This window comes from Mus caroli, unplaced genomic scaffold (genome assembly GCF_978045245.1).
Source record: "Mus caroli unplaced genomic scaffold, Mus_caroli_1 scaffold_11, whole genome shotgun sequence".
NCBI lineage: Eukaryota > Metazoa > Chordata > Mammalia > Rodentia > Muridae > Mus > Mus caroli.
In genome coordinates this window covers 50560131-50586043 of record NW_028227266.1, presented here as the reverse complement: position 1 = coordinate 50586043, position 25913 = coordinate 50560131, and positions in this window count along the sequence as shown.

The window sequence follows — 25913 nt, the reverse complement described above, 5'->3', positions numbered from 1 at the left end:
CCCAAAACCTGTGAATGGGAGAAGGAAAGTGTGAATAGATGTGAGCATGCCTGCGGCATGTGCTTTTTTATTCTCACTGTAATTTCTGAGCCAGCAGTCTAGCCAGGAGGCACCACATACAGTTTTCTAGTTTAACGATGAGCTTGGTCGAAATCTTAGTGTAGAGATAAGGAAGCAGTGGCCCAGGAAGGCTGCATTCTGATTGTGCCTTTCTGTGCTGATCTCCTGTGAGTTACAGGTAATTGTTGTGATCTGAAAGGAGTATCATAGAATCTTGAAGAATGCAGCACAGCACCACAAGACTTTCCTCATGTGTAGTGTCTAACTGTTGTCTAACAAGAAAGCCTGAAGTGTCAAGTGTACCTTACTCAAATTAAAAGAAAAATGGGGAAGGAGAATATGGACAGAGTAGTCTAGGAAGACTATGGTAATTGCATCCCACAGTCTGTGGATCTCTTCCATTCTTTACTGTTAACTTATTATCTGGGTTAGTTCTGGCTTTCTAGCCATTGCAACTGCAAAGGAATGAGGCAGTGAATAGATGTAACATTTTTGCATTCTCCAGACACCAAGCAATGTATTTTTATCTACACATATTAAAAGCCAGACAAACCAGTTCATGGATGAGGAAGAAGAGAAAGTAGATACTGAGTCGACACTTTGAAGTTTTAACACATTGTTCCCACAGTCTCCCCCCCCACACACACACACACAACACACACACAACACTTCCTTTTCTCACTGCTCTGGATATTATTTAAATTATACATCACAAGCACACAGACTTGAGTATTAGGTGATCTTGCCTCAGCAAGCACTCTTTCTAGGAAGTTTTCTTAGTTTTTCTCTTCAAATTCAAACTCGAAGTTGGTTAAGAAACACCAGCCTGATGTCATGGAATAATTACTTCCTAAGTTCTTAATTGGAATTGTAAAGGATACATCTGAAACACAATCAGCTGGTATGACCTCAGGAGGACTCTAGGTTTCCTCCACCATTCTTCCATCTCTAGAGAATTATACAGACTGATTCCCTGTATCTTCCTTGATAGGTCTTCTCTGACAGCTGAGGCTAAAGCCTTGTTTCATGGCCGGTGCTTATTCACGTTTTGTAAACCTGCCTTATATTCACCTACTCCACAGGGGTCACACACCTGTGCTCTATGTGCACTGTGGACTCCTGTTAAAGTCATATTTCTCTGGAGGCAACAACTATTCTGGCTGATGGATGCATTTCCCAAAATGAATTCTCTTCAGAGAGGCAGAGCCTCTCTTCTGTGATTTTAAGACTAGTAATCATGGATCTAGCTTGTGGGCTCAGATAGCCTTTAAGAACAGAATCCACAGAGAGTTGTGTCTCTGGCTCACAAGTCCATAGAATTCTTCCTAATTTTTAAAACACTTACTTATATTTATTGTATATGTATGTATGAATGCATAACTGGGTACATGTATATGTGCCATGTGAGTTCAGTGCCTACAGAAGCTAGAAGACAATACCGAGTCTACTGGAACTGGAGTTGCAGGCAGGTGTGAGCCACCATATGGGTGCTGAAGCCATGTGATTGTACCCACATTGGTCGCAAGAGCATCAAGTGCTCTTAACTTCTGAATCATCTCTCCAACCTTAAGTTTGGGTCTCAGGGCTTCTATTGCAATGATAAAACATTGACTAAAACTATGCTGTGAGGGAAAGGTTTATTTCACCTTTTAGCTTGTAATCCATCATTCAGAGAAGTCAGGGCAGGAACTCAAGGCAGGAACTCTTGCAGAGACCATGGACGGATGCTCCTTACTGGATTGATTACTCCTCATGGTGTGGTCAGGCTGCTTTCTTATAGTACCCAGAACCACCAGTCTAGAGGTAGTACCTCCCACAGTGAACTGTGCTTTCCCACATCAATCACCAGTCAAGAAAATGCAAAAAAGGGAGACTAATCCAAAAGTTAGTCTACTAGGGACATTTTCTCATTTGAGGTTCACTCTTCCCAAATGACTCTAGCTTGTGTCAAATTGACATAACATTAACCAACACAATTGATTCCTTGTCAACTTGACACACAAATATGTCACTATTAAGCCATAGCATTATCTTTCAAGTCCCCAATACCAACATCACAATCAAAAACATATCAAACATTAAAAGTCCTGTGGTCTTTAAAAGCAAATAAACTCTAAATATTCAATCATTTTAAAAATATCAAAAGTCTTTCTACAATAACCAAAGTCTTTCAACTGTGGGATCTTGTAAAATCTAAAGTAAGCTCAATAATTTTCAAATTAGGAAAGAAGAATCATAACACAGAGCAAAAATCTGAACTAAGCAAAACCAAATCCCAACAGTGTACGTAACTCAGTGTCCAATATTTGGGATTCACTCAGTCTCATGGACTCCAAAGAGCTTGGGCAGTTACAATGTCTGGTTCTACTATTCACAGCACACCAGCTTGTCTAGGCTCAAGCTGCCTTTATTTCATGGTTACTGCTATCACTGATTATAATCCCATGGTACTAGAATCTCCAAAATATTGTGGTCTCTGCAACTGAAGTGCACCATCAACAATAACTTTATGTGGGCCCTCTTTGGGGACTATGACCCTGTCACATAGTGCTGAGCCTTAGTTTCTCTCCATGGCCCCTTTAATCTTGGGGTTTCTACTTCAGTTGAAGCTGTACATTTATCAATGGCCTCATGTAGCCTCTCAAAGCACCAAGCTTTGACAACTTTCTATGATCCCTTCATACCTTCAAAACCATCTGGGTGACTCTTAGTTTCACAGTGTTGGGCTGCCAGTATGAGATGCAACCTTAGTGATACCCCTGGCCACAGCTTCTATATACTGACCCTGAGAAAACACTTCTAAGCATAATTTACCTCAGTGATGCTGGTCTCTTTATAAACACCATAAATTTCTCATTTCTAGTTAAGTAGTCAGCAATGATTGTTTCAGCAAAGCAAAGGTTTAAGATTAGTGGTTCTTAATTCAAAATAAATGGCTCTGATAAAGTCTTTGCTTCCTTCTGAAACTCCCTTCTGAAACTTCACAGACCAGGCCTCCACCATCTGTGTTGCTCTTTAGCGTTATCTTTTAAGTTCTCACAATTGCTCATTAAGTTCTAAACAGTCAAGGGCTTCCAATCCAAAGTTCAACACTCTTCTACAATCCTCCCTGAAAAGGCATGATCAGATTTGTCATAACAATACTTCATGACTTGGTACCAATTTCTGTCTTAGAGTTTCTATTACTGTTATAAGACACCATGACCACAAGGAATTTGGGGGTGGGGGAAATGGCATTGTTTATAACCTTAGAGCTTAAAAACCTATTGTTGAAGGTGCTGGAGGAGTTCAGGGCAGCAAAGTATAGGTACTAACTGGAGCAGAATCCATGGAGCAGTGCTACCTACTTTCTTGCTTCTCGTTGGCTTGCTTATCCTGCTTTCTTATAGCACCCAGGACCACCATCCCAGGGATAGCTTTGCCAACAGTGAGCTGGGCCCTCCCAAATCAATCATCAAATGTACCACAGGCTTGCCTAAAACAAGTCTGACAGGGCTTTTCCCCAGTTGAAGTTCCCTCTTCCAGGATGACTCTATCCTGGGTCAAGTTGATATAAAACTAGCCAGCACAGTTCCTCTTGACTCTCATCACTTCTATAGTGAGCTCAGATTTTCTTTAACATCAACCAGTTTAGCTTTTTATCTAGAACCAGAGACCTGAATAACAAAGTCTGACTACCATGTTGTGACAGCTATAATGTCACATTCTCATTGGTGTTGTTTGAATGCCCTTAACAAGATTCTTGTTGAAATTTAATTATCTCTGGGAGGTATTAAGCAATGAGATCAAATGGAATCTTTAAGAGGTGATTGGGTCCTGAGGGGTCTTCCCTTGTGAAGGCATCAACACATTCATGGTGTCGTGATGAATTAATGGGTTATATAAGGCTGTTATCTATCTGAGTTGAATCTATTGCATGTGTGTATCCTCTTGATATCTGATGATCTGCAGTACCTAAGAAGTCTTCAGGGACTGCTCACCAACAACAAAGCATTTGCAGACATAACATTTAGCCTTGAATCTTCCAGTCTCCTAATTATAAGTTGAACAAACCTTTGATTTTTATAATTACTGAATCTGATAATCAAGATACAGAAACAAGATCCAAAGAAATAAACTGTAATACTTATGTTTCTGAGCACAAGGTCTGTTTTTCTGAAGGTCATTAAATAGATTTGCACCTAAGGCTCCTAAGTTTTTACATGCTTGAGATGGTCTTGAGAAATGTTAATGCTCTATGTTGCCTTCAAGGAGTAGTAACAAAGAGTGAACTCTCTCCATCTCCAGCATGATAGATACTGGAAATGTTGATATACTCTCAGAGATAGGAAAGGAAAGAGCTATGGAGAGGAGTTTTCTGTTGTGGGGAGGTCACTGTGGAGCTTCACTGAGGTCAGAAATTGGCAGGTTTCATTTAGAAAGTCCCTGATTGTAGGTATCCACAGTTTCCTTTGAGTAGGTGTTCTCAACTCGGAACCCAGCAATGAAATTTGGCAATGGAGGCTCCATTCTGAACACTAATGACTTTCCTCATTGTTACGTGTCTGAAGAGTATGGAAAGCATGTGGTTTGTTACATATTGTATCAAAGAGATTGTAGGTTAATGATATGTTTAAGCATCTTTCTTACCTATGCCATTTTAATAAAAATTTACAGTATTTTCTGCCTTGTCCTTCAGTCTGCTTTATATCCCTGCCTCACCTCATGGTGTAGTTGTTAACAATGGAAGAAGCAAAGGCAAACAAGAAAGAGAGGCAGGGAAGCAATGACACAGATAATCCCAAACAACACAGCCTCTCTGAGCACCCAGGAGATGCCGATCTGTAAAAGGATGGCATATCCTAGAGAGCCTCTTGTTCTCCAAATCCTGCTGATGCGGCAGTAGCTACCTGATCGATAAGCACAATGCCTTACACTGAGCAGAGTTGCAATTTTCAAGTAGAGAAATGAGAAATGTAGAGTTAGTGAGGGAATTAATTTATTGAGAAATTGTTTGCCTGTGTATGGAAATGTATAGCTCATGATGAATTCTCATATTTCTTATCTCATCAGCTAGCAACACTATTAGATAATTTGAAAAGGTCTGATGGCTCACAATCAATGGATGTGCAATCTCAGGTTCATGGATGTTTTATAGATAGCCCAAATTCAAACACCAAATTCCTAAGTCTCAGAAGTGGGACTTCAAACCATGGTCCATGACATCAAGTTCAGAGTCTCTTTTTAGAGTCTGGGGAGACTTCTTCCTGTGTTAAGTGCATGCTGGGCTAGCATGAAGACATACATTTATATCACTGGTACCCACATAAAAAGCATGCTGTGGTGACATGTGCTGTAACTGCAGCAGTTGAGGATTGGAGGCTGAGATAAGGTGATCCCTGAGTTTGTTGGCCAGCCAGTCTAGCCAATCCATGAGTACCTGGTTCAGTGGGAGAGTTCCTATAACAAAAATAAGGAGGATGCTGACTTGACCTCTGACCTCTATGTGTGCACCTATGGGCACAGACACAGGTTCTTATGCCTAAAACATATACCACACACATGCACATACAGAGAAAATTGGTTATTAATGTTTTGATGACTTCATACGGGAGTTCTGTATTTATATCATTTTAACACCATACTTTTCCCTAAATTCCCCATGTCTCCCCCATTTTTCTCAACATTATCACTTCTTCTTTATTATAGTTTTACACACACACACACACACACACACACACACAGTCCATTTAGTGTCGTTCATCTGTATACTATGTGCTTAAGGCTGACACCTTGAGATTAGATAACTTGTGAGGGGACTCATCCTGGAGAAGACAAATTTTCCTTCTCTTAGCAGCCATTACTTGCCATTAATCTTCTTCTAGGGATGGAGTCTTGTGAGATGTCTCCATCCACGTTTGCATGTGGTGTTGCTGTTCAGGTCATGTTCAGGTAACCCTGTTGTTAGGACTGCATGGGTGCAGCTCCTTGTTGTATACTTTGTCATTGCAGATGTCCTGGTCTTCTGTCCCTTACAATCTTTCTGCCCCCTCATCTTTGATGTTCCATGAGCCTAGGGTACAGCATTTGTTCTGTAGATGTTTCAGTGGGGGTTGAGCACTGTACAGTTGCTCATTGCATTTTGACCACTTGTGGCTACCCATGATGATCTGTGTCTGCCTCAAAAAGAATCTTTGCTGATGAAGGATAAGAGCCACACTTGTCTGAGCATGAGAACAAGTAGTTAGCATGCAGCCAGAAATTGTCCTGGTTTAGGAAATGACAGCAGTACATTTTCCTTTAGGGTCCATGATCTCAGTAGTCACAGGTACCTGCTGGCTGGGTTTATAGGACCAAGGAATTTGAACTCCCTATTCTTGAACGGCTCTATTGGGTTGCTGTTGCCACCCCACTCCAAGATATAAGTGCCAGTATCGCACCCTTGGGGGGTTTGTCCTGCTGTTCATTGTTGTGGTTTAAAGGCTTTACAGCTGTGTAGAACTGGACTAGCTCCCATAACATCTAAAGCTATGCATGCTGCAAAGCAGGTGAAAGTCTGAGAGCCTTTTTATTAGATCATCTGGCCTTGAGGATCGGGAACATTTGCCTCTTTAGACTACTTGATTTTATTTTGTTAGTAAGAATAGCTCCCTGTGATTTAAATCAATAGATGTCATAGATAGATAGTTTCTAAATAAGACTAAAGCAGTATATAATACAATGCAAAGCACACAAAAACCAACAGGCCAGACACTGAATGCTGAAAATGGCTCAGTAGGTATTTCTAATATCGTTCCTGCTGCTTCAGAAGTAATAACACTGCCAGTGTGATCAACGAGCTAAGTACTCGTCTAAGTACTTCGCTCATATTGACATAATCTATACAATTTTGTAAGGTGGGACATATTATCCTTATGTCATTAATGTATAAACTACCACATAACAGGATTAATGAGCTTACCCAGCATTACGCAGCTATAGTATATAACTCTTGGACTTATGGGCTCAAGTTATTTAAAATTTATTTTTAATTTTATATATGTGTATTTTGCCCAAAAGTGTGTAAATATACCACATGTATTCAGTGCACCAGTGCAAGCAGAGGCCAGCAAAGGGCATTTGATCCTCAAGAATTGTCAGAGGCCATGCAGGTGCTGGGAACTGAACCTAGGTCCTTTGTAAAAGCAGCAAATGCTCTTAATACTGAGTGATCTCTCAAGTCCTGTGCTATGATCTTAAGTACAATGAAATGTAAATGCATGTGTACACACTTCCACATGCACACTCTGGGCAATCATTGAACAATTCTTTTAAATTTATATTTCTATAGTATTGATATGCAATAGTCATTATCTTAAATTTGCTAAAAATTTCCCCACCTTCCTTTACCACTTAACATGTAGCTTCTATTTCTATTTAGAAAGAAAATGAAGGTGGAAAAGTTTTCAATATATCCCATCTATACAACTATTTTTAATTTTTGGTTTATAGTTTTTAAAAATAACATTAAAAATGTATATACTACGTTTTGGTTACACTCTTTCTCCTCCCCCAGTTCCTCCCGGACACACCCTTACTAATCACCCAACATCATATTCCCTAATGTGTGCGTACATGCACACAAAGTTAAATAAATAAATAAAACTGTGGACTCCCTTGTGTGTTGTTCTCCTACTCCTGAGCATGCAGCCTGCTCTGGGTGTGGTTGCTATACTCAGCATGTCTCCTTTGAATAAAACTTCTTATCCCTTTCCAGAAGCTGTCAATTACAAATAACTTCTCAGTTATGTGTGGGACTTTGTGCCTACATCACTTTTCCATGCTGGGAGTTTTATCTGGTTTGAATGTTTGCAGATTTTATGCATGTTGCTGTAGACTTTGTGGGTTCATGGGTCCCCCAGCCTTGTTGTGTCTGGAGAATACTATTTCCTTGGAGTTATTCACCACCTCTGACTCCCACTCTGTTGTAAGATGATACATTCATGACTGGGCATCGGGGCACATGCCTTTAACCCAGTACTCAGGAGGAAGAGGCAGATGGATCTCTGTGAGTTTGAGGCCAGCCTGGTTTACAGAGTAAGTTCCAGGGCAGCCAAAACTGTTGTTACACTGAAAACCTTGTCTTGAAAAACTAGAAAACCAAACCAAAACCAAACCAAACCAAAACCAAACCAAACCAAACCAAACCAACCAACCAAACAAAAAATAAATCTTAAGAAAAGTTACAAATTTCCTAAAGAGATTTAAGAAAGCTTAACTTTCTGGTTAAAATTTGATATTTCCTTCCAGAAATTTTTCTTTGGATATAGATGTCAAACTGTACTTAGAGTTCCCCCTCCCCGCCTGTCTCTTTTTTATTTAGTGATCTATTGCAATGATTTCCTATGCCATTTATGAACCCTGCATTACTACGATAGTGAATCTGTAGGGACAGGGAAGGACCAAATGAAACAAGAAGATGTGAGTGCTTGCTTCTTTGCTTCTGCTTTTACTGTGGTACACACCCTGCATACCACAGCTAGATTTCCCTTGCAAATGGAAAAGTTCTGTCTTTAATGGCCCTGCTGGCTGTTTGTTATAGATTATCCAAGCTCTTCCTTGGGGCACCTGAGACCTTTAGCGACCCAACTCCATTTACACCTTGAAAACCTCTAGTCACACCAAGCTGTGTCTCATGCGCTGAGCTCTTAAGATTCCCAAGCCCTGAGATCATCCTTTTCTTCTCTTCTGGATTAGCCTATGTTAATTTCTTTCCCCTCAGGACTGTGCCTGAGAGCCACTTCCTCTGAACTCCGGTCACTTGGCACCCTTGGGAGGTGGATGAAGCATGCCTAGCCACCAGGTATTAGGAATGAATCCATCTCAGGCAAAGCACACCTCAGTCATCTCCTAGCTCTCTCAGCTCTTCTTTTAGGGGGTCTAACTTCACTCTTGGGTGAGCTTGTGGAGTCTCAGAGGGAGCAGATCTGAATTTCTTTGGGTCGAAAGTGACCCCTGAGGGGAGCATCTGGCAATAGCTTCTCTCCCCTCATCCATCTTCCCCTTTGTTCCATGAGGTTCCCAGACCCAGAAGCCAGTCCATGCCTCAGAACACTTTTTAAAAAGATTTCAGTTCCCACTAATGTGACTACCAATAATTCTCATTGGTTTCTACTTTAGAATTCCCTGTAGGGTAATACTCTTTATTAGTTTTCTACATGTTGCTATGGAAGGAGTCCTGGGAGGAGGGTCGAAAGCCATGAAGCACAGTACCCTGAGTTCCTTCAAGTTGAAGCTGAGCCTAGGTGTTTCTGATCTTGAACATCTATCAGGATTTCGGTTATAAGGGGGTGATCATTATGTGTCTGCTTTTACTACTGACCAGAGAAAATAGACCATATCCTGAGAGTACTGACTTGACTAAGTGTCAGGACCTGCTCACAACGTCCCTCTGTCTCCTCATTTAGAGCATGAATAAAGTTTACCTCTGCAATATGAATAATCTGAGATTTTATGGAAGATTGTGGCTTGTGAAAGGCAGTGTACCTGTGTCTAACACCCTGAAGGACAGTTACATCTGTCTTTCTCACAACTTTTTTTTAGAGTTAATTCAGGTTCATTTATTTATACTCTCTATGTCATTTATCTAACCTCCCTATCATTATGAATGGAATATGGTCAATTCCTATTTTTTTTTTACCTTCATGTCACACTCAAAGTCAAAGTCACCTTGTTATAGCAGTTCTTTCTGTCTCCATGCAGATCTTTATTTCAAATCCTTTCACAGAAGTCAGGCAGCTTCCAGAAACTACTATCCAAAATAGCACAACTCTGAAAGCAAATGTTGTTCTAATAATGGAAAAGCCTCGGACAAGAGGCCAGGGTAAGAATTAAGGTTGCTGGGGTGATAGCTAGCTTTCATATATGGGTTGTAATGATTTGAATCAAATCATTTTACTTCTGAGTTTCAATTTCCTCCTGCATCAGAGAATCAGGACCTCTTTTCTACAGCCAAGTGCTGATGGAGTGCAGTTGATGAATGTCCCCTCCGCTCTGGACTTACACATCTGCCTTTTCTAGCAGGGACTTGCTTTTAGCAAAAGTCCTCAGGGGCTCAGTGTGGCTCAGGTAAAAATTGCCTTTCATCTATTTCTTCCTTGCTTTCCAGATAATCCATGGCTAAAATTAGCAATGCTTAGTTCAGTAAAAAATATTGTTAGAGCAGGCAGCCATGGAAACGGCGTTTGAGCAGCTTCCCCTTCAGGGAGCTGCCTTTTGCAGGCTATGCTTTGTTGCTGATTAAATGAAAGTACCCACTGCCTGCGAAGCTGGAGTTTGAAATTAATTTAGACCAAAAACAGATCCTTCAAGAGACCCCACCCCAAATTTTCCATCCTTTCATTTTTACCAAAAAAAAAAAAAAAAAAGAGGTGGGGGATGTATAGAAATTAAGTATTCGGTTTGGTTTAACAGAGAGTGTGGGAATCTGTTGACCTAGTACACTGCCTGCATTTGAGGTGTTTTTAGTTTGTTTGTTTGGTTGGTTGGTTTGGTTTTCAGTAGCATCGGTACAAAATATCATTCATACTAATGAATATTTTTCTTCTTTATAGCACTTTAAAGTTTACAAGAAGCTTGCACAGCTACTGTGACTATAAGTGTCATAATCTGTCCAATGAGACAAGAACCTGATGAGATTCTCTCACTGGTGTATGAGGAGACTGAGGCTCAGTCAGGTTTGCCCACTCAGCTAGGCAGGGAAGGAGCTGAGCTAAGGGTTCACACCTGTCATCTCTGCGTCATCATCCTTTTCACACTTCCTGCTCTATCTTCCAGGTGTCTGGGGTGTCACACTGCGTTGCCTAAGGATGGTATGGTCAGAGGTAGACCTGACTCCCCATGGGCAGGTGTACCTGGCTAAATCCTCATTTGCTTAACTCCTACTCTCCCAATCTTCCCCCTTAAAGGGCAGAGTTCTGGTGGCGTGGGCAGGAGCCAGTATTTAGATTCTACATTCTGAACTGTCTGTTTTCCCTTCATAGATCTGCCCTCTAAATCTTTAATCTGCTCCAATTTCCAACATTCAATTTATACTAATCTTTTTTTTCGGGGGTGGGGGTGGGGTGGTTGTTCTTTTTGTTTTGTTTTGGCTTTGGTTGTTGTTACTGCTGTGATAAAATATTCTGACAAAGCCAACCCATGGTGGGAGATGCTTATTTTGTCACACAGTTAAAGGGTATAAACCATCATAGCCGGGAATCACAATGGCAGGAGCTTGGTGGAGGCTGTTACATCCACAGTCCAGGAACAGAGAAGGATGGATACTGTTGTTTGACTCATTTCCTCCTTTGTATTTGGTCAAGGACTCCAGCCCATGGAATGATGCCACTGACAGCTAGGGTCTCCTCACCTCCATTAATTTAGTCTAGATAACAGTCTCAGAAGCTTGCTTCTTAGGTGATCCTGGGTATCTTGATGTTGACAATCAGTCGTAACTCTCACACCACCCATCCATTCTCATCTCTTTCCTTCTGGCCTCCAGTCTGATAAAGCGTCTAAGGAGTCAATTTATCTAAATACGCTTCTAGAGCCTAATGAATTCATAGCTCATAGGGCAGGGGCTTCTGCCTTTCAACAGACACTGTAATTGCTTTGGCTCCTTGATGTAAATTCGACCAAGAACAGGCTTGCCAAATGTAAAAACAGATCCAGTTAGACAACTTTAAAGCTTAGTGTACATACACAAGAATTATAGAGGAATTGAAGACAAATGGAGAGTGCCAGGAGCCAGCCCAGCATAGTCTTAAAGTTGAAGGAGTAGGTATTGTGTCCTCTCTTCTTGATTGGCTGCTGCATATTAACATTCCGTCTCAGGTACATAGAGCTATTTAAGTTGATTCGTCTGGAGCTGATTGGCTTAATTTCATTGAATTATGTCGGCAAGGTGATGGTGGTTTAGTTTATAATTAGACTGGTAGCACTTTCAGGAAATCAGAATAACCAGAATTTGGGTCATCTGGCTCTGGGCAGTGATGATTAGGGTATGTTGAAATGTGGCCTCTATTTTTATCTTCTTAATCATGATTTAGTCTCTATATTATTTAGTAGGACCACAAAGGAGCTTTGAGGGCTATGAGCATAATAAACTAATTTTGTCAACATTCTTTTGTTGTTTAGTGGGACACCCTCAGGAAAGTGTGCTATATATTAGTGGAAGGCTTTACAGTTGTTGTAAAGCTGACCATTCCTAGACTGTATCCTGCCAGTGGCCTGCTCCCTTCTCACTCTGCTATAATACATGCTTCTGGGGCTTCCCAAGAACCTCTGGGGTCAGAGTGTGGTTTCTGTTTGCAGAAGCCACTGCCTTCTGGCCGTGGTGGTGGCCTCTCTTCTCATCTTCCTGGGCCTGAGCACACAGCATTGTTCAAGAGATGCACGATGGGTTCTGAGGTTGGGAGACACTCACTCAGAGCTTTTTTTTCTGTGTCTAGAATGCATCTGATCCTGCCGTATTGGAATTTTTTTCTAGTGTATATATGAGACTCCCTTTCAAAAATAACTGGGAGACATGAATTTTACGGTTTTCATTGTTTGAATATTCTTTAGACTATGATTCTCTGTAAGGGCTATGAAGCTTAGTGTACTTTATTCTTTAAATATGAATTTTAGCTAAACAAATGATAGAGTGTGATGATTTTTAGGAGGCTATTTAAGGAGAACAAAGTAAGCAACTCATGACTACTGGGGGGAGAATTAGCTTCTCCCAAGGATGAGACACCTTATTGGTTGCTCAATGCACAGTGGTCAACCCTGAAACTACATATACACCACCAGCAAAACTGGACTCAGCAGGTTATATTTATACACATCTATGTGCACACACACACACACACACACACACACACACGTAACAATAATCAAAGAAAAAGAGGCTAACTTGAAAATGGGAAGATAAGGGAAGGGTTCAAAGGAGGACAGCTGGGAGGGTTAAGGGAGGAAAGAGGATGGAAAGGGATGTTATTACATTTCAACTAAATCATATTAAAATAATAAGCATAATTTTGAAATTTCTGAGAATCCCTGAGTATAGTGATCTGTTTATTTCTGAATCTCAGAGAAAAGTGACATGCAAAAATTTGGAAAATATTGAGAAACTTGCTTTTAATAATTCTTAAATATATTATGGTTGCTTAATAAACATACATTAAAATAATTTTACAAAAGAAAATAGCATAGTTTTGCTAGTTTTCAACACTGTGATGATCAATTGCATACTTTCAGAAGGGGATCCCAGCAAAAGACACAGGATCCTGAGATGCTGTGCAGCTCATCGAAGAGCATCTTCTCTCCACAGGGTTACTGTCTGCATGTGTGACATAGGATAGAGCTGTACAGAGGCTGGACATGGGCTTTGGATGGAAAATGGTAATAGATTCACCTCCAATAACCAATAACCACAATACACAGAGATAAGTGTAGTCTTCACCCTGTGTCAAGCAAACTCCTCCTGAAAACTACAACAACCCAAATTGCAGTGGAGGAACACTCTCATACTTAAGGCTCAGGGAAGACTGTAGAAGAGAGGGCCAAAGAACTGTAAGAGCCAGAGGTTTCAAACATTTTTCTATGAGATTAAGTCTCCTAATAACACCAGAATCTATAGCCATAAAGTCTCACCAACATACCCCTCAGATGTGAGCTGAACAAGCACACCACCAAAGAACATGACGAATTGGATGGGGAAAATCCCACAAGGCCTCAGTCCTACACAAAGAAATACAGGCAACTGAGGAAAGCTGGGGGCAGATATGGTCTTCTGAAGGACTGCACTGACTGGTTATCCAGTGCCAAACAGTGAAGCTTGGAAACACACATGATCATTCTGCTGATTGAGAAGGTTATATTTAGACATTTAAGTGTATATAGAAATGTATCTATGCGTGTAATAGCAATTAGTATAAAAAGTGGTTACGAATTTGGAGCAGAGAAGGGATGGCTGTATGGGAAAGGTTTGGACAGTGAAAAGAGAAGGGAGAAATGTTATAATTAAATTTATTTTCATACATAAACAAAAAATGAAATACAGACACAAAAGAGGAAGGAAATTATGTCACTAATGATACAGAGCCTTTGCTATGCACCTGGCACACTGGAAACTGAAATCTTTATCAACTCTATGTTTAGAGAATTCTGAAGCTCAGAACAGTTATAGAACTAGCTTGAAACTACATACCCAAATCTGAAATGTCTGGACCCCCTAATGTTCTTTGAATTTAGCCCTACGGTTATATATCATTCCCACTCTAAGTTACTACTCTATTGGACAGAGAAATTCTCTAATGTGAAAGATGTATTTCTATGTGGCCAAAATAAACAGGTGTAAGGTGTTTTTAGTTGGAGTACCATTCCAAGGCCATTTCATGCTAGTTTTACACTGAGATTATCATCAATGAAAGGCCCCATGATAAAGTTATTTCATCCCAAGACAACTGTGAGATGTTTGACTTCACAGTAGTTAAATCAGCCATCTATTCACCAGCAAAGTACTGAGGAAGTCCTGTGTGTCAAGTACTGTCCTTTATGTTGGAGTACTCTAGAGACCAAGAACTTCCTATAGTATCATCTTCAAGCACATGGTTCATCCTTCATTATGTTTGAAGCAGTCCCTGGGGTCAACTTATGAATGACTCTGTAGCTCCATTTGATGGATGGGAATTAATTCAGAAGACAGGAGTAATCCATTCAAATGTCAAAATTCACTGAATAAAATAAAATTTCTATAAAATGAAGGACTTTCTAGAAAACTACAGAGGAGGATTAGAATAAGAGACTAAATATAAGGAACCTTGTTAGGAGACCAGAGGCCATTTCTGTGTAGGAAACTCCTGTGCTATAACCTCGGTGGTGGTTTGAATATGCTCAGCCCAGGAAGTGGCAATATTAGGAGATGCAGCCTTGTTGGAGTGGGTGTGGTCTAGTTGGCAGAAGTGTGTCACTGTAGGGATGGGCTTGGAGACCCTCTTCCTAGCTGCCTGGAAGCTAGTCTTTTCCTGTCTGCCTGTAGAACTCTCAGCTCCTCCAGCCCCTGGATCTGGCCATGCTCCTACCTTGATCATAATAGACTGAACTTCTGAACCTGTAAGCCAGCCCCAGTTAAATGTTATCCTTATAAGAGTTGCCTTGGTCATGGTGTCTGTTCACAGCAGTAAAACCCTAACTAAGACACCCTTCCCCACCAATGGAAGAACATGAAGATGTCCCTACTGCTAGAAGGACCTGTGATTATGATCTGAACATGCAGAAGTGAGAAGTGATGTAAAACATCACCCTCCCCTGCATATACACTTCATTTACATCTCCACTGGGGACAGGAATCTCTCTTCTCTACAGTCTGCCTTCCTCCTGCTATGTTCTCATGAGATGAGAACATACAAATAAAAACATACAAAGGACATACAATGGCAATGGGGGAGTTTATGAAAATAGAAGATAGGCTGAGGATCCCATTAAAGGGCGTAACATATGGAGATTTGAATGAGAGTTGTTTACATAGAATTGCATATTGGAATAACTGACCCTCAGTACGTGGGAATGTTTAGAAAGGATTAGGAGCTGTGAACCTGTTGAAGGGGACGTGTCTGTGAGTTGGGAGCCTTTGAGATTTTAAAAAGACTAATGCCATTTTTACTTCTCTCTGTCTCTGACTCTCTCTGTGTCTCTGTGTCTCTGTCTCTGTCTCTTTCTGTCTCTCTTTCTCTGTCTCTTTCCCTTTCTTTCAGCCAAACTCCTGAGAGTGTAATTGGCAAAGCCAGCAGAATGGAGGACAGACACTGTAGTGTTGGGCTGGTGTCACACTATGGCTGTGGGGTGACATCTGAGGAGCATATTAGAAATGTACCTGAGTAGAAAGGAACCCACGCTGGTATTCAACTTGGAATCATGATGTTTTTCATATACTTGATTTCAGTCTGCCACAGTGCACCAAGACTCAGGCTGCCAGGGATCTGGACTCTCATGTCAAGCATAGCCTCCTCCCCATGGACCTCCCCTGACAGACCTAGCACCTCTGCCCTAGTTCTGTCCAAAGCTTCCATGCACGCTCACCCAGACATCTCTTTCTGTTGTTGATTTGATCCTGAGCAGACCTGTGAGGATTCTTCTGATTCCTCTGCCTGTCAACCCAGCTTTCATTAGAATGAGTGAGAAAGAACGAACTTCAAAGAGAGAAAGAACTTTTGGAAAACTGTGAGCTGGACTTCCTATCACAGAAAACAACCCTGTGTCAACAGTACAGCGTCAGAAGGTGACAGAAAGCAACGGTGCTCAGCTACTTAAGTGCCATGTTTCTCTGGCTTGTGGAAGGGCCTCCCTCTACTCATTTGTACAATTCTGGAGAAGACCCAGTGGGTTTGGGAACTTGAGTTTTGCATCCCAAGTGAACAGAATTAAAATAGCAAGTGGCACTAATGGAACTCACTAGCAAGCCACACTTGCCCAGACACTTCTTAGAATGTAGCGGATCCACATCTAAGCTGTTGTTCAGTGTTGTTTCAATAATAGATTTCCTTGTTCACCCAAATCTTGAATTGAACATTTTAAGTATTCAAGCTTGTTTGTGCACATCTGCAAATAAGCAAAAATGGATTCTTTCTCAATTCAGCCTGAACAAACTCCCAGAACTTAGGAATTCTTACTGTTGTGGCTTTCTTTCCATAAAATCTCACCTGCCCCATTCCTTACCACTCACGGGTTATACCAGCATCTGGAGTGAGGTCCTTTTTATCATCTGTTCACCTGGTGGTATCCTGCAGACTTGAAATGCAATGAGGCTCTGGGTCATGTTTGCCAAATGCAACTGCATATTGCCATTACATGATTTGTGAGACTAAGTTATAAAATGTCAACACAGCTTCTCCCTGGACCTATCTTGAATGCTTGCAACTGAACTCTAGTTATCATGTTGTGAGGAGGCCTAATCCACCTGGAGAAGCCACGACAGTACTTCTATGAGCCCCTGTTGAGAAGCCGAGTTTCTACCTGTGAGCCTATATTGGTCTCTGGGCATGAGTAAGCCTGTCTCACACCTTTGGACCAGTCCAGTATGGCCTGTAAGGCAGATTTGTCCTGCTGAGCCTCATCCAAATCATTCATTTGTAAGCTAAACAGATGGTTGTTGCTCTATTTAACTAATTTGTGTTGGTTTGTTATATGACACTACACACCCAGGAAAATACCTATTATTTCTTCTGTTGTGATTCGTAGGCAAGTTTTTCTCCTTCTAACTGGACTCTACATTCCTTAGAATTTAGGGTTTTTCCCAATCTAGATTTCTAGAATGCTCTTTCATATCGTACCACATTTTAGTCAATGTAAGTCCCTTGCTGCTCTTATGCATGGCCACATATTTTTGATCTTCCTATGCTTGCTAGTGCTATGATGCATTGTGTATCCATGGATTCTATTACTTACTTACCTAAAATTTACTCGGTTTTGAGACCTATCCATCTAGAATGTAGCAATTCCTCTGTCAAGAGAGATGTCGCCTTATGCCATCTTAGAGTGATGCAGATGGCTTCCCTCATCAGGATCACAAATGTCAACTTATGTCACTGTGAGGTGTTCACAGGTGCTTCTCTATTTCCAAGCTGTGATGTCTGTCTTAGATCTAGTTACAAGGAACATATTGATGGGGCATCTACTTCCTGCATTCTGTGTACTCTGTATGAAAAATAGAGCAGAAAAAAATGGCAGATCCATTTCTTCTCTGATAAGACCACTAGTCTAGTGAGAGAAATAAAATAATCAAGCAAATCACAAATTTCGAATGATATTAAAAAGTTTGAAAGTCATTCTCTATTAGGTAGTTTAAGTATAATGGCCAATCCAGAACCTAGTGTGATCTCCTGGGGTTTTTTGTTTGTTTTGTTTTGTTTTGTTTTGTTTTGTTTTGTTTTGTTTTGTTTTATGATTTGGGAAGGTAGCGTTAGAATCCCATTAGTCCAGTCTTTGTTCTCTTTTCTTTATTTTCTTCAAAGAATGAATAGATGCAACCTTTACTGTCTCACAATCTTGTTTTTACTGGGAAAACATACAAATGCTACCTTATCCCTGGGTAGACAGCAAGCATTCAACTAACTCATGTATCTTGTTTCCAGCCTCTCTCAATTTACATGGAGCCCAGTCCTTGGCTTGTTCTCACCCAACAGACTTGGCCAGTTGTAGGTGTATGTCCTCTTCCTGAGCACAAAGTTCCCTCTCTGGCACTGGGTAGCATTTTCCAAGAGGAATACATATTTGTACCACTTGGATAGGAAGGAAGACCTCACGTTTTACAAAGCTAATACCTCACTATATAACTGAATCAAGGCTCAGGGTGGTGGCACACACCAGTAATCACAGATCTTCAGGCTAGTGCAGTCTACTGAGTAAGAATACATGATCCCCACCTTCCCCCTCCTCCCAGTGTCAGCCAAAATGACACTTTCTGAAGGCGAATAAGGCTATTATCCACTCTCGTTGTCTCCAGATTGTAGATTCTGTGAGTTCGTCTTTTCTTAAGTCAGAGCACCCTATATTTGAACTTTACAACACATGTCACAGCTGAGAATTAAATCTTTGTTTTTAAACAGAAAACCTCTTCTATTTGATAGCCACCTCAATGAAGTCAGGCTTGGGCACGCACAGCTGCGCTGATCACCATTACCATGTGTCTGCCACGCATCACACACTCAGTAATTGTTTCCCAGGTTAGTCATGGGGAAGCACTCTTTAGTGGCATATAGAATATAGAATCCCAGAAAAGGAGTGAACTCAGGAGAGTGAGGGAATTTCTTTCCATTATTTAATAGCCTCATGACCATTTCCAAGAACAGTGAGTGTGTGTGTGTGTGTGTGTGTGTGTGTGTGTGTGCCTATGGCCTTCCTTATTAGACCCAGAGTTAAGATGGTAATTTAATTTGCCAATACTTGCTCTGAACAAAAGTGTGCACAATGACTGTGGATGGTATAACCAATGTCATATGTTTCAGTCAAACTAGCCAGTTGCTTCCAGCTGGGTCTATAATAGCTGACTCAAAAAAAGAAACTGACAATTTCAGGAAGTTACAGCTGGACTGACTGCTTTCCTGGGACAGTCACGCTGTGCTTCCATAAGCCTCCCAGGGAGGTAAAAACCCCCAGGTCTTTGAATCTGTGTGGCATACAGAATTGTAACCTAAAAATAGTGTGCCTCCCCACTGTGGACAGGCCCTTTCTCCCAACACATCCTTAGATGCTCTCACTGATTAGAAATTCACTGCCAAAGGCTTGCAATAAAATACCTTCTTGGAAGAATGAAGCCAGACACAGTGATTTAAAAAAAAAAAAGTAAAGCTCAGAATATGTATAGCCAACACTTGCCACTTGCATTAGTAATTACCCCAGCAGCATGAAGCCCAAGCTTCCACAAAGTATAGCTAAATGAACAGCATGCCTATTATTATTATTATTATTATTATTATTATTATTATTATTATTATTAAAATGTAGAGTTGGGCTAAGTCAGAAGTGATACATTTGCTAACCTAAAACTATGATTACCAGAAATTAGTCTAGGCCATAGTTTTAATTCAGGTAATTTGGCTTACATAGACTCTCATACATGCCTTTTGTATTTTAACACATTAGCTGTGATTCTACTTACAAAGTTACACAGGTCTGCTAGCCTGAGAGAAGTAAGAAACTAAGAGAGAGCCAGTATCTGCTCCCCGAAGGATGCCGGATGCAAATTGAATAAATCCTGTTTCCCCTTTGCTGTGTCTGATATTGTTCATGTGCAAGATCCTGGGAAAATTCGTTCAGTTCTGTTTCTCTTTTGTTCCAGATGTACAAGTACTATTACCATGAAGCAGAGAGGAGAAGCAAGACTAATGTGCCTCATTTTCTCATAAAAACTTTCTTCCGAGGAGACAAAGACATTCTCTTCATGCAGCATGCAAAAATGTTCTTTGCCAGTTTCTGTGGCATTCTCTTGGCTAATGAGATTGGAAGATTGTGCCCACTGCTAGAAGCAGATCTTAGGCTTTAAGTCTTATTCTGCAAATGAGGACTAACAGGGGCTCTCATGGTCCTTGCTTAATAAGACATCTTCTAACATTTGTACCAGAACCACAGGCAATGCTTATACAATAAAGCCTTTCATTTACTAGGTGTTGCATTTGGCACCGTGGAAGCAGGAAATCTAATGAAGGAGGCCTTCTGTTTCTAGCCAAGATGGTGGAAGCATGGATAGCCTAATAAGCCCAAAACACTGACAATACAAGTGGAATAATGGTTTCAAGATTCTGGACATTTGTGGTTTTGTATGTGTGTGCTTCATATGAGGGTGCATAAGGGTGTGTGTGTGTGTGTGTGTGTGCATGCATGTGAAGTCCAGAACAGCATGCCATGTGTCTTTCTCTGTTCCTTTTTGTATTGTTGCTCTGAGTCATGGTCTCCTACTAAACTGGAAGCTTGCTGCTTCAGCTAGGTTGACTGGCCAGAGGACTTGAGAGATTGATCTGTCTCTGCCCCTCAATACTGGGGTATCAGGCACATGAAACCAAGCCTGGCTTTTGTTATATGTGTGCTAAGGATTGCAAACCCAGATCCTGATCTGTTTCCCATCTCCCAGAGTTCACTATTCTTTGTCATCTTCCCAGCCCAAGATGTTGGACCTTTTGTGATGAAGGATAGTGATCTCTAGGATGTGGGAAACAAACCGAGACAGATAATTGCTTCAGATAAATAGTGCCTTAAGAGAATTTCAAGGTGGCATCATGAAAGGAAAACCCAGGAGAACCCAAAAGACTCTTGGAGTGAGAAGATAAAGCTGGAATTTCTGGAAGATTAAGATCATTAGAATTAGTAAGACAGTTTACTGGAGATCGGGCAGCTACCCAAAGAAAATCCAGAAATCTGTAGGGGCCCCCTCTTTCAGTGTTTTCTGAAGTAGTTATGTGTGCATGTGTATGAAGAACCTGCCTATGAATGAGGAAATGAACTACCTGAGAGGAAAAAAATAACAGCATTCAGCATCTTTTGCTTACACAGGGCTGGGCATATGATGTGCTGGTTACAACATCTAACCAGGAAAGGCTTGGAACTCCTGGAGCATGGTGTAGACTACACAGAGGGCTGCCTCAGTACCAGGGAACAGCACTGGTTTGGCCACTGCCATGGCACTGCCTAATGAGTCTCACAAGTAAGAATATAAAATACAAAATTATTCAACATTCAGCGATAAAAATTTATAATATTTGGCAGCCCATATAAAAAATCTCCACAATGCAAAAGAAGCATGAAAATCAGGCTTTTGTTGCGGAGAAGAGTCACCTGTGGGTCTCTCCCAGCCCTTCTTATTGTTCAGTAGAGGCAGGCTTGTTACAAGGACCAAAACTGCTTCTTCCTTGTTGTCTGACTTGCTATCTGGCCATGTGATCTCATGCATGTTCCCTCTAGAACACCATCCTTCACGATATCACAGAGCCAGGGATGCCTATCCAAGAGGCCAAACTGAAGATTTTTCCTGAGCTAGAGCCAGAGCCTTCAGACTTGCAATGTATGAGCAAAACAAATTTCTTCTTCTTCTTCTTCTTCTTCTTCTTCTTCTTCTTCTTCTTCTTCTTCTTCTTCTTCTTCTTCTTCTTCTTCTTCTTCTTCTTCTTCTCCTCCTCCTCTTCCTCCTCCTCCTCCTCCTCCTCCTCCTCCTCCTCCTCCTCCTCCTCCTCCTACTTCTTCTTCTTCTTCCTTCTTATAAAGAATGCTGTCTTGTGTGTTTGACAACAGCAGAGGAAATCAGACAAGTACCCTGGATATTTGTTAGACCAATATTAATATAATGAGACACATTTTTAAAATATTAAAAAAAATAAGTTCCAAAGCACATCAGTGAATCGCCCATGTGTAAGACATGGCTAGCCTAATGCATGGGTAGCTAGAATCCAAAGTTCCTCAAACTTTAGAAAATGATAAATTCACAGATATAAAAATGCTTAGTAAATTTTAAGCATAAGAAATGTGAAAAAAATTTTCAAAATAGGACATGACAAGCAAAACAAAAAGCTCAAAACAAACAAACAAAACACAAGAACCAAATAACAGTATGTGCTCAAGAACAGAGATTAAGATGTTCTGTGAAACACTCTAAGCAGGAAGACCTTGAAGTCAGATTTCTGTAGAGTTGAGAAGAAACAACTGGAAAAACGCAAAGATACACAGAATCCCATTGACAACACAATTTTCTTTGTGAAGTAAAGCTTTCCTCAGATTTTTAATAAGTAGAAATAACACGCACTGCTGACAGACCTGAAGGATAAGAAATGAAAGATGAAGAGTCATGGACTGAGGGAGAGGATGACACCTTGAAACATAAATGTATCCAAACTGAAATGTATCGAAACAGAAATGTATTGAAACATAAAAGTATAGAAACAGAAATGTATCGAAGTGAAGGCCAGATAACAACTTACAGGAGTGAACATTTCCTTTTCATTTGTGTCTCTCTAAATAACAACAACAACAACAAATAAACAAAATAAGTTTATAAGCCTAGATTGATACATGGGTCACTTCGTTATCCAGTGTAACCAATGGCAAACTTTGCTGCTATAACTGTGCTATATTATCATCTGAACTCCATCTTGATAAACTATATGTACACTCTAAACCTTTAGAACCCAGAAAAATAGCGATGAATTAGAACAAGAAAAAAAAATGATAATAATAAAGATTAATGGTGCACAGACTTCAGACACCTGTGAAGAGGAAACCTAAACAGAGGAATTGGCTCCATCAGCTTAGCCTGTGGACAAACATGTCTGTGGACCATTTTCCTGACGGCTAATTGATTCAAGAGTGTCCCTGCCCACTGTGGGCGCTAGCTCTTAGGCTGATGAACCTGGGCTGTGTAAGAAAGGTAGTAGAGAAAAGCCCAGGGAGCAAGCCAGTAAGCAGCACTCCTTCCTGGTCTCCACTTCAGTTTCCGCCTCCAGGTTTCTGCCCTGACTTCCCTTAGTGATGGGCTGGGATGTGTAAGGAAAAGTCAAATAAAGCTTTTCTTCTCCCCCTCCCCAAACCCCAGTTGTTTTGTTACAGCAGCAAAGATGCCAACTAGAGCAATAGAAAATAATGAAGTACAACACACTCACAAAGGACTGAAAGCACAATGGAAGTAAAAATGTTGTGCCCCTGTGAGGACTACTCCAGGAATGCTTAGTCACTTAAAATTCAGAAACCAATGTCTATTATGCTAACAAAACAACTGGGCTCTGTTTATGTTATCACTGTCTGTCTTTGTCTCACTATCTCTGTCTGCCTCTTTCTCTGTCTCTGTCTCTGTCTCTCTGTCTCTGTCTCTGTCTCTGTCTCTGTCTCTCTCTCTCTCTCTCTCTCTCTCTCTGCTATGATCCAGGATAACGACTATAATGTCATTTATTTCCTTCTCTACTTACAACCATATACTGACTAATTGAGGTCTAAAGACTGCTATTTCATAAATGTTTATTGCATTGACCTATTTCTGTTTCTGCTGTCTGTGCTCTTGCGAGAAATCTTTGCCCAGATAAATGTTCTCAAGTATATCTCCTCTTATTTCCCCTGCAAGTTTAGTATTAAGAGTTAGACTGAGTATTTAATCTTCCTTAGTTGGTTTTTATACATGGTTTAAGGAAGAATCTTATTTAATTTTCATAAATGTGATTATGCCGTTATCTTGATGCATCATTTTTTTAGTTTGAGACTAGCCTGAGGAGATAGCCAGTGCTTAAACATTTGCCCTCAAGCATGAATGCCAGAGTTCAGATCATGAAACCCATATAAAATGCCAGATTGGCTTGGTGGCTCATCTACAGTTCCAGCCCTAGAAAGTAGCCTTAGAGCAATCTGGTTAAAGAGATGAGCTGTGTCTGTGAACTCTGGGCTTGATGAGAGATTGCTTCATGAATAAAGATGATTCCAGCTACCAGCCATGAGCCTCCACATTAATACACACACATACCCTATAGATATAAACATGCATAACACAAACAAGAGAGAGAGAGAGAGAACGGAAGACAGTAGAAAAAGGACTCTTCCTCGGAGACTGTGAAGACTGCTCTCTCTAGGAAATTTTATTAACATCCTATTGACCAGAATGTGGTCCTAGCCATCCCCTTACTTTTAGGGTGAATAAGCGTTTTAACTGAGGCACATTGATATCTTGCATAGGCAGAAGGGAAATGAGAGAACACTTCATATGTGATGCCAACGATCTCTGTGTGTGATACTCTTTCTCAGTCTTTTGATTTTTCTTCTGAATACATATAGCTCATGTGCTAGTTAGGTGTCTATTGTTGTGATCAAACACTAACCCAAAGCAGCTCTGGGAGGAAAATATCCATTTGGCTTATAAGTTTCTGTCTGTTATGTAGGCAGAAACATAGAAACAGGAGCTGAAGCAGAGGCCGTGAAGCAGAGACTGCTTGCTGGCTTTCTCCCATTGGCTTCCTCAGCCTGTGGCTTGTATCTCACTCTGGACCCTCTGCCTGGAGGCAGCACTGCCACCAATGGTTTGATCCCTCTCACATCAGCCATCAATCAAGAAAATGTTCCAGGGACAATCTGATGGAGGCACTTTCCAAATGAGATTCTGCTTCCTAGATAACTCTAGCTTGTAACAAGTGGCCACAACCAAACCAAACCAAAACAACAGACAAGCATAGCTCACTTTGCTCAAATCAGCTGCATAGATGTCAGGAGTCCACAAATATTATCTAGATTCATTTATAAATATATTATGAAACCTTTGTACACCCAGACTTATGGTAGAGTATCGTTATGTCTACGTTATAGACTGGAAACGAAGCTCAGACACATTACAGACATTGACTGTAGCTCCTTAACGAGTAACAAAACAGAGTTAGGATTCAGAAGAAAAGTTTGTCAATAACTCATGCTGCCTTGTGACCAGAGAATCAAACAATCAAGAGGAAATAAGCACGCAGCACTTAGTCAGCACACATAAAACTCAAAATTGATCAAAATGGAGGCACTCGAGTTACTCAGACAGAATAGTCAGCCAGGAAATTGCCTTCTATATCCAGAGGTTTACATGCAAGTTTTGAGTGTCTTCTGAGCTTAGTTCCAATATGACAGAGTTTGAACGACCTGTTGCCAATCAAGCAGCAGGGTGACATTTCTGACTGGGTTGACTCGCTGGATGTTCCGATGTCACTTATGGACAGCCTGAAGGTAAATGAATCTTCATTCTGCTATTTCCTAGATCCCAAATGGACATAGCCCCCATGACAGGTAAAGCCTTGGCACAAATCTTCTAGTGGCCATGTGGACACCATGGTTCTACATTCTTCCCTTTCTGGCAGAGCTAAGGCAAGATCCTGTTCTGCGTCGTTCCCCAGAGGAAGCAGTGGCAGAGTGCAAATAAATACATTTCATTAATATCAACATACATCTTGCAAATTTCATCACTGGGGACTTGGGGAACATTTTTGATACTGTTTATTTTGCACAGTTTCTGAAGTTATTTTTACCATGCTTCTTAATGAGTAGGACATGCACAGAATAGAGTTTGCTTTTGCATAAAGCACACTTGTTTAAAGCTATGTTATTTCTTGGAAAAATGAGAGTTTGAGACCTTAAATATGTAGTAGGAAATTGGCTAGTTTATAACCAGATTGGGTTCAGCACAGGCCTGGAAAGCAGGTCCTACAATATTTTCATCCTGTCTTTTTTTAAAGAAAGTAATGCGGATGAGCTCCCACTGCCGTTGGTGAAGCCAGGAAGCTCTCCCCATCGTTACCTAGTTACTGGCATGTCTATAACGATCACTTCTCAAAGCAGTACCCTGCATTGTTTATTTGAGTGACAGAAGTGACAAGAAC